The sequence below is a fragment of the Meriones unguiculatus genome (assembly GCF_030254825.1).
Source record: "Meriones unguiculatus strain TT.TT164.6M chromosome 13 unlocalized genomic scaffold, Bangor_MerUng_6.1 Chr13_unordered_Scaffold_90, whole genome shotgun sequence".
Lineage (NCBI taxonomy): Eukaryota > Metazoa > Chordata > Mammalia > Rodentia > Muridae > Meriones > Meriones unguiculatus.
This window is the reverse complement of record NW_026843692.1, coordinates 136,542-146,268: the sequence shown is the minus strand read 5'-3', so window position 1 is coordinate 146,268 and position 9,727 is coordinate 136,542.

Here is a 9,727-nt window from a genome sequence, read left to right as displayed (position 1 = left end):
GCTTTGTAGAGGCCTGTTCTTTGATAAGAGGATCGGCCTCGTAGCTGGTTGTAAATCACAGTTGTCTCTCTCCTTTGCTAGGTTTAGAGCCAAATTTCTGGACAAGCCATTCAACGTGTGTATGCTAGCATGCTAATCTCTAACAGGCCTGGTTAGCATACTGTTTACCTGTGGGGTGCTTTAGAGGCAATCCTCCCCCAGCTAAATTCTACTTAGTGTCACTATTTCCCAAGCATTGGAAATCCTTTACATCATCAATTCTTCTACCCTTCCTCATAACAGCTTAATATTGGAGTGCTACCCAACACAGGAGATGCCGTTTACAACTCCCACAAAACTACCCCAGAATGGATCTCACACCTAAAGTTTAAATGCTAAGAGCAGAACATGTAGAAGACACGAGAGAAGCTGGAACACTGAAGACAAACTGGAGCATTCCGAGTTTGGTGTCCAGCCACGAGGATGATTCTGCACAAGAACCCCTGCTGCAAACGCTCTGTGCGGATGCGATCCCCTCAGTGAAGTGACTCAGATGCCACCACTGGTTCCAGCGAGAGCCCAGGATCACAAGGTTCCTCCCCAGTGGCCGCCGCTGACTAGCCAGTCCCGGAAGAGACCCCACACACCAGCTCCCACCGCTCAGCCGCCTTCTCCTTCCCGCACTCACCATGTTTCGACTTCGGAGCTTGCCTCAGTTTCCCTCGCAGCACCCAAGCAGCGGTGGCAGCACTCAGAGCTCTTCACCCGGAACCACGCGAGCATGCTAAACAGCAGGAGCTGAACGTGCAGCTAGGCACCCGGAAGGACAGGCCCGTTCTCTTGACAGGCGGGCCCTGTCGGGGCCCTGATTGGCTGTAGAGTCTTGAATGACAGGAGTCCCTCCCTTAGGGTTAGGGTGTCTCCCTTAGGGTTAGACTGTGCGGAAGGGACACAGCCCCTTAGTCCCTGACCCTTGTTTCCAGTCCAGGACCACGCCTTCTCCAGATCTGTGGAGATTCGCATTTCAGCAGCACTAATGCCTGTCTTCTGATAACCTATGCCTGTCTGCACACCCAGCCTTGGGACCGCCCAGCCTTCCCACATTGGCTGCTCAGCCACTTGCTGCTCTCCTCTGTGGGAGGGGACCCTAGGCTCCCCAACTCAAGATCTCAGGGCATGCCTAAGCTCCCCCACAGCACTCAGGAGGCAGTTCTGCTTCTTCCTCCTGGTGGATCAGGCTTCCATAGCCCATTAGTCAAATGCAGTGGAGTTACCCATCTGTCCCACAAATGGAAGGGATCCTAGAATATTAACAAGAGAATTTTTTAATTATTTATATATTTTATAATTAAAGAACAAAATACAACTTTAGGTGACTTCTGTATGAAATTACCATGGTGTTTAAATGCTTTAGCAGTAATATACACATATATAATGTAAATATAAAATGTTTGAATCACATACTCCAAGAAGCCCATTCCTAGATGATTAGCATGTCTAGAAAACATATTCAGTACAATCAAACAATGCTGACAAAATGATTGCAAGATTCTTAAGTTATGTTAAATTATATTTATCTTTGGTGGATTGTCAGGTTTATAGTGATTTAGAAGTACTACAGAGGAGGTTATTAGATTTTATAAATGACTCTCACAGGAGTTACACAATCCTCTTAGAGAACAATATGGATTGTGTTTTGTAATAAATGCAAAATGCACTCTTGGCAAAAAGTATAAAAGCTGCTAACAGAATTTTGGTTGTGACTGTGAATTCCTTATACATTTCATTTCTGAATATTATGAATTTTTAAATTTTTATTTTTTATAATAATCAAAGTTTATTCACTCTGTATCTCAGCTATAGCCCCCTTCCTCAGTCTCTCCCAATCTCACCCTCTCTCCCTCATTTCCATCCATGCCCCACTTCGTCTTTTCGGAGACGGATTCTCCAACCAAGGACCATGCATGGAGATAACTTAGACCTCCTGCTCAGATGTAGCCCATGGCAGCTCAGTATTCATGTTGGAACCCTAGTAAGGGGAACAAGGACAGTCTCTGACATGAACTCAGTGGCTGGCTCTTTGATCACCTCCTCCTGAGGGGTGAGCAGCCTGACCAAGCCACGGAGGAAGACAATGGAGCCAGTCCTGATGAGACCTGATAGGCTAGGGTCAGATGAAAGGGGAGGAGGAAGTCTCCTATCAGAGAAATGTCAAGAAATAAGATTTTTGTTTTATGGCTTCATGCTGGGCTCAGATAACCTAAGTTTTAACTTGTATCTGTGAAAAACCGTGCACCCGCAAGGACCAATGAGAGAGGTAGTATACTTGTGTGTGCGGGAGGCTTTCCCTGCAGGTAAAAATTATGCACAGAAAAAGTCAGACACTTTTCTTTTTCATCAAAGCGAGGGTGCTTTGTTGGGGAGACATGAGAATCCAGAGCTTAAGGGCCAAAAACACGAATGGCCTTCTCTGATTTAAACTTATGGGTGGGAGCTGGAGAGATGGATCAGTGGTGAAGAGCACTGGCAGCCCTTCCAGATGGTCCTGAGTTCAATTCCCAGCACACCACATGGTGACCTACAACCATATAGAATGGGATCTGCTGCTCTCTTGTGTCATACAGGCATATATTCAGACAGAGTGTTCATACGTATAAATAAATAAATATTTTAAAAAACAACTCATGGGTTTCTCTTTAAGGCTTAAAACTTAAAACACACTCTGTTTGGAGCAGATACAAAGACTTGAAGGGAGTCAGTGTGCTGGCAAACTACTTAAAAGACAGGCCTATCCACAGCCAGGCCAGGGTCACCTTGGCTCCCAAAGTACAAATCTTCCAGAAGTCCTTCCCAGGGACTGCTCTGCTAACACAGTCCCTGCTTAGACAGAATGAGATTATATTGAACTTTGGAGGGGAATTCGAGGCCTGTAATCTGAAAAAAAAAAAAAAAAAGATTTCACCTTTCACTGCCATCTCCCCAAAAGGGAACAATGCATATTCTGGCAGTGGCAGAGGACCTTAATGAGACCATTTCCCTTAGAAATGGGCATTTGTTTGGGGAAGGTGCAGGAATTGACTATGTGGGAAGGATATGAGCCCTGCATACCAGTCTGATTTTTGCAAGATGGATACGAAGTCACTCAGTGAACTTTTGGTTATGCAAGGACTCGCTTGAATGGAAACAAAAGTTTTTCCCAGTAGCCTGATTTAACAGTTCATTCAGCCAGTAAAAATAAACAAGAGCCAGCTCTACAGCACAAAGACCTAACTGAGATGTCTCCCCAATCCTTAAAAGACACACTGATTTAAGTCCTTTTGGGATAGTGGTGGTTTGGGGTGAGTTGCCACTGGAAGCTGGTCCTTCTTCTATATGTGCCCAGTGTCTCTGTCTATTTTGGCTATTTCATCAGTAGAACCTGGGAGAGACCCTCCTCCTTTTATTCTGGGTAACAGGACTGATTGGATTCAAATGGGTCCCCGACAGTTGGAGACCACAGTGAGGAGACAGAAGGGAAGTCCTAGAGATATTGGGTAAATATGTTTCTGTCTTAATCCTGAGTGTGAGATTTCAGTTTCCACATAGCTCATCCACACCTGTTAATGGTCTCTCAGGACATGGCTTTTTGCCAGCTGATAACAGGCCTGCCTCATGCAGCACCGAGAGAGGCATGGCGTAGGCTTCTGAGCCTATCCTAGGGTAGAAGGTGGCTCAGTCTGAAGTTGATGAGGATTGATGTGGAGACTCACAAAAGATCCTTGACCTCCAACAGCCCAGAGAAGTAAAGTGGTATTCTCTCCCTCTCCCCCCTATAGGGAGGCTGAAGCCTAAACACCCCCAAATAAAGCAGAGTTTAAAAAAAAAACCATAAGCACTACAAGGAAACAGGAAAGAATCACCCTCCAATGATTCAGGAGTCATGATGGATTAATATAACAGCGTTCAGTGAGCAGAAGCAAAGTGATTTAAAAAAAATGAGTTTATAATATTTATTTTTAATATATTTTACATAAATATATAAATATATTTATATAGAGATGCATTATATATTATATTATATAACATATAGATTTATATATTATATATTTTATATATTTATGGATTGCTTTTTAATATACTTATGATTGTTTTTATATAAATATGTTTATATATTTATATAAATGTATTTATATATAATTTTATATATTTATGGATTGTTTTTAATATATTTATGGATTGCTTTTTTATATTAATATTGATATATTTTATATATTTATGGATTGGCTTGTTCTCAGAGTATGCCAATAATGCAGGACACCATACTTAAGTTACTAAAAAACAAACCTTTAATCATCCGATGAGAGCGCATATAAAGTTGACACAAGGCTTATGCTCATGTATGAACATCTTGAAACAGGGACAAAATCACAGTGCTCCCTTTACATGTTCCAAAGAAACACTGAATAATGCAATTCCCAGTACTGTGGTTATGGTTTCTCATTGCTGGTGCGAAGACTACAGAGAGGTCATGACCTCATTCTAGTGAGCTCACCATCGAAGGGCAGGGACATGATTCAGTAGGGGAGGACAAGGGAAGGAAAATAATGGAACCCTTTGATGGCCTGTCAGATCAGAACTGAAACCAAAGCCAGGGATGAATCCAAGGCTGCTTGTCTCATGGCTGAATCATTTCTCTGGCCTCCAACAGAACTGCTCCATAGTGATTCCTACCCAAAAAGAAACAGGTTCAATCCCTGCCCTTTCCAGCCTGTTCTTGTGTGAATCAACTGTGAAATTGTTGCAGAAGAAATAGAGGGGATATAGTACTCACTAGGATCTCAGCAGGTATTCCCCTCAGTAGGAGCCACTGCAGAACAGGGAGAAAAGAAGGTATGTGTCTGTGAGGGTTGAGTTAAGGCCACAACAAAATAGATAGAAGCTGGATTTGTTTTCTAAATTTTATATAGTAAAATTTATAGAATTTCAACTTCCCATAGGAGCCATTTCTGTTTGTCTTGATTTGTTTTGATTGATTGGTTTTTGTTTGTTTATTTTTGTTTTCTGAGGAAGGCTGGCCTGGACTCACTCTGTAAACCATGTTGGCCTTGTACTCACAGAGGTTCAGGCTTCAGTCAGATCTCCCAAAGAAAGGAAAAAGAGGTTCTGTTTCAACAGTTTTTCTCTATCGTGGCAGTTTCCCAAACTTGGCTTATGGGAAAGAAATATGATTTCCATTGTCATATTCTAGTGTTCTCTGTGTTGGTTCATGTAAGTCATTCCTCAGATACAAGAATAGGAAACCAAGGGGCTTAAATACAACTTGGGTGACTGCAGGGAACTCAAAAGTCCTTCGGGACTCCTCTCATCCAGAAAGAGCTTGGATGAACTCCTCTGTGAAGGTCCCTGGGTGTGTCTGAGCTTGGAGAGCATCCCTGGAGATGGGGAGAGGGTCTTCTTCCGCTTGCCCTCACTGTCTCCCATCATCTACCTGTGCAGGCTTGACCCGCGCACTTTTGCTATTTTAAGACTGTGAGGGTGTGCATTTGTCTGTGGTCTCCTTAAATGTCATAATCACTATGACACTATCCTGTCCTCTTCTGTTCTGATTACTATAATCCTGCAGAAACTTCTTTATCTCAGGGGTCCTGAACCAGATGTGAAGTTGTTGTCATGTGCAGCCGATATTGAGGGGGGGGTTGAGTGGATAGGGTGTGTCTGTGCATGCTCTACACAAGATTTCTTTGTTTGATAAGAAATAGAGAATTCAGAAAATCTCACTGCTGGGGAAAAGAGTGGAAGTTTGGCTTTTCTGCTTTCCATCTTAGATGATCTCTAAACAGACACAGCAGCTGAGGTGCAGTCAGCCAAGTGAGGTTTTCTTTGGAGCCCCCAGCCATTTCAGTGACATAGTCTCCCTCATTGCTCCATCAAATGGCGCCTTGGGAATTTGCTCAACCTAATTGGTGTGTGTTGCTCAGCCCAGCCCTGGTGAGGGATGACCCCTCACACACCCCCACACCAACTGGGTAGTGTTGCCCTAAGTTAAATTCCAGAGATCACATGTCCTCTTGGTAGCATCTTGGTGGTTTGACAGTTGGCACTGTCTTGTTGAATGCATACATGTGCAAACACATACGTGTCTGAACGCACACGTGTGTTTCAGCGTCTCTGATTCGGAAGACTTGCCTGCTCCCTGTCGTCTGTTCTTCTGAGCCAAGACAAATCACAGAGAAGTTTTTCCTGTCTTATGTTTCTAGGGTGGGGGGGGGGTGTCTCCCAGGTAGGTACTATCCTTGTTTTCTCCATGTTCTAGAACTCCAATGTGTAGTGTCTCAGCCAATAGGGTCATGCCATCGGGTTCTGGAGAGCAACCTATAGCCCTGGCCATACCCTGTAATATTTGGGGGGGGGAACGGAGGAACACCACTGACCAACCCTCCAAAAAAGAATCAACTATTTTTCCTTGCACTGGCCTTCTTTTCTCTTCAGCCTCTAGAAGGGGCCTCATTCCAAGTTTAAAGGTTCCTTGTCTCCTTTCCCCCCTAAGTTAGTGTTTTGCAAATGGGATCCCCTTGGCCTGGAAAAGCACACTTCCAATAGGATTATGTGGGTTCTGTGGCACACTCATATCAACTCACCTGACAGGCCAGTCAAATATTAACTGCAGGAATAGAAGTCATCTCATTGGAGTCTACATTTTCCTCCCCCCTGCCCCTGTTCCTGCAGTTTCAAAGTTACTCTGCATGAGGCTGCCTTACTTCTGGTGACCTTTTCAGAGCCTGTGACCTCTAGCCACCAAAGCTCCCTGCTGAGTGCTCCCAGACAGGTTCTTTTCGGCTCCTTACAGCCTGGCTTAATATTTTCCAAGGGAGAGATTCACTAGCACAAATTTTCAGAAGTGACCTTTTTTTGGGGGAGGGGTGAAGTCTGCTTTGATTGGGGGAGGGCGAAAGAAAAGCGCTTTCAGATGCAAATGTCAAGAAATGCTGCTACAAGACTGGGAAAGGAAGGAAGCCATCTGAACTTCTTTCTGCTAATTTGACTCTTGATTGACCACAAACTGTCTATTATTATTATTATTATTATTATTATTATTATTATTATTATTTACTTTCTGTCATTCGAGTTACCCACACACACACCTGCTAGAAGAAAACCTCTGTTCCTGATGGAGAGGCTAGAGCTGTTGGCAGTGGAGGATTTTACAAAGTCACTCAGAATTCTTCAGAAGGCAGGGATCTAAATTCAGGCCTTCTCAGAACACTCCATGAGTTCCAGATGGAATGTCTAGCATTCTGCTCTCTTGGCTTCCACCACCCAGAGCCTCCTCTGGGGCCAGTCCAGTCACCTCAGCCTCATTACCAAGGTCTTTTTGACACCCAAGGGTGTTGCCCCAGATGTGTAGGATTAAAGGCAGAGAATTAAATTTTAAAAAAGAGGGGGTGTGGGCAGGGAGGGCAGCTTCTGGAGACATCCAAAGCTCCTCACCACCTTGGGTAAATTATGATTATTTGAGAAACTGGATTAGAGGGTGTTGGGGATTCCTTTTCCTAGGATAGGGAGGGGGATGGGGGTTATGACCTGGAAGACATTGAAATCCATGAATAGCATGTTTAATGCATCTCCAAAAAAGAGATCCTTGTTTTGACCTTTTAAATCATTTAGGTGATAAAGTAAATTTATTTATTAAAAATTTAGTTCATTAAAATTTTATTATTTATAGTTATTTTTTTATTTTTTAAAACTGTATCAGAAGTTGGTAGACATAGCATATTGGTTTTTTGTTATTTTGTTTTGTTTTGTTTTATTTTAAAGCTCATCTGTTTTGGAAGGAAGGGAGTTTCACCGATTTGACTTTGCTCTTGGAGGTTTGCTTTTGAGGTTGTGCTCAGCGTTGAGTCTGAGCATGACTGACTAATCCGAGGCCCTGGCCTGAGCTTTCAGGTTATCATGAAGACATGAAGACACACTTGGTCATAGCTTGCCACCAAATGAAGGGATGACCCCAGCATCTGCTATCTGCCCTTTATTATAGAGGCAGGCCTGTCACATAAATAGACTGTTTATAATAACCAGAGAAGCATCTGGAAATTTCACACTGGCATCCACTTATAAGAGCCCACCAGCCTCTTCTGGGAGGCAGAGGTAGTAGCATCTTGTGCGACCAAATGTTAAGTGGGATGACAGAGAGAGAATGAATGAGTCAATGAGTGAATGTTGGGGGTTGTTTACACCAAGACCTTTAGACCAAGATGCTCAGGATCCAGAAGGCCCTCTCCCCGGGGCTGCCCTGTTATGAGTCTCTTTCTCACAACAGCCAGGGGCACACCTGAGCCCTATCCCCCCTGTTCTGGAGTAGCATGTTCCCATTGCTGTCCCTGGCTTCACTACTGTGAGCATGTCCTTCACTGGAGATCAACTCCAATAGTATTTTCTGGTTAGGGCCTTAGGATGATCACTCATAGGCATCCTTGGGATGAAACATCTTTCTGCCTCAAAGCTGTCCTTCATGCCCATTCTTATCTTCCCAAATCAGTGTCACTGCCTCTCCTATTGGAAATACATGGGTTTGGGGTTTTTGTTTGTTTTCATGTTGGTCTTTCCTCTTCCTTAAACACCCACAGAACTGAGAGCTTGTCAGTCTTAGGCCTCTGTGGTTCAGGAACTGTTTCACAGGATGTTCCCTGACAGACACCTTCATCCCACAGCAGTGATACAAGTCAGACCCATATACTCCAGACTCATATACTCTTAGGCTGTACCTAAGAGGACTTCCTGCCTTCAAGGTGAAGAAATTAACCTTTTGGATTACAGACAGGCAGAGACTGACCTTGGGCGTCCCAATGGGGCTAAAACCAACTGCCCCTGCAGTTCTCATATGCATGCCACAAAGAAACAGGCCAAGATTCTGATCAGTGACAGGGAGTGAATTCTGTACAAATAAAAGATCAGCCTTTAACTGGAAGGACATTAAAGTGGGGGTGGGGTTGGGGTAGGATGGAGGGGCTATTAGCTTTAAAAAGAAAAGATTATGAACTCTCTTCTCTCCAAAAGCATAAACTTTCAGGAGGCATCTTGCTTTAGAATGAAGATTTTTTTCCCCTGAAATCTTCAAGAGAAGACAGGTCCTCAGGCAGGTGGCAGTTCCCACAGTTCTTACAGTGAGTCCAACCAACATTTGCTCTGGAAAGGCAGCAGGTAAGTGTCCTTTCAGTCCAGGTAAGATGAATGGTAAGATGAAAAGAGCATGGGCTCTTTTCTGGCCCACACTGCGTTGTTTGAGATGGAGGGGTTTAACTTTGTCTTTTAGTTTCATTTTGTTCTTTGAGACAGGGTCTCTTCATGTAGCCATGGCTGTCCTGGACTCGCTCTGTTGAGCAGGCTAGCCTCGAACTCACAGAGATCCTCCTGCCTCCACCTCCTTGGGCACTGGGATTTACAGGCATGTGCCACCACAGCACCGTGTTTGGCCCTTTGACAGCAACTGGCAACACACGGGGACAAGTGACTATGAGTTCGCATCCCAGTCATCGCTTAAGAGTGAAGGCACCAGGCCACCCTGCACGCTGACTCTCAGATGCCACATGGGGTTCGCTGGGGTTTGACTCTGCTGTCATTCTGGCTAGTAGCAGGCCACACCCACCCCACACCCCCATCCCTGCCTCCAACCCCCCAGCCAGTCTCCAAAAGAGAGCCTGCAGACTGTAGAGCCATTATGGCACATTCAGGCAAATTCACTCCCTGGGGACAGCAAAGTGAACAGGCCGCC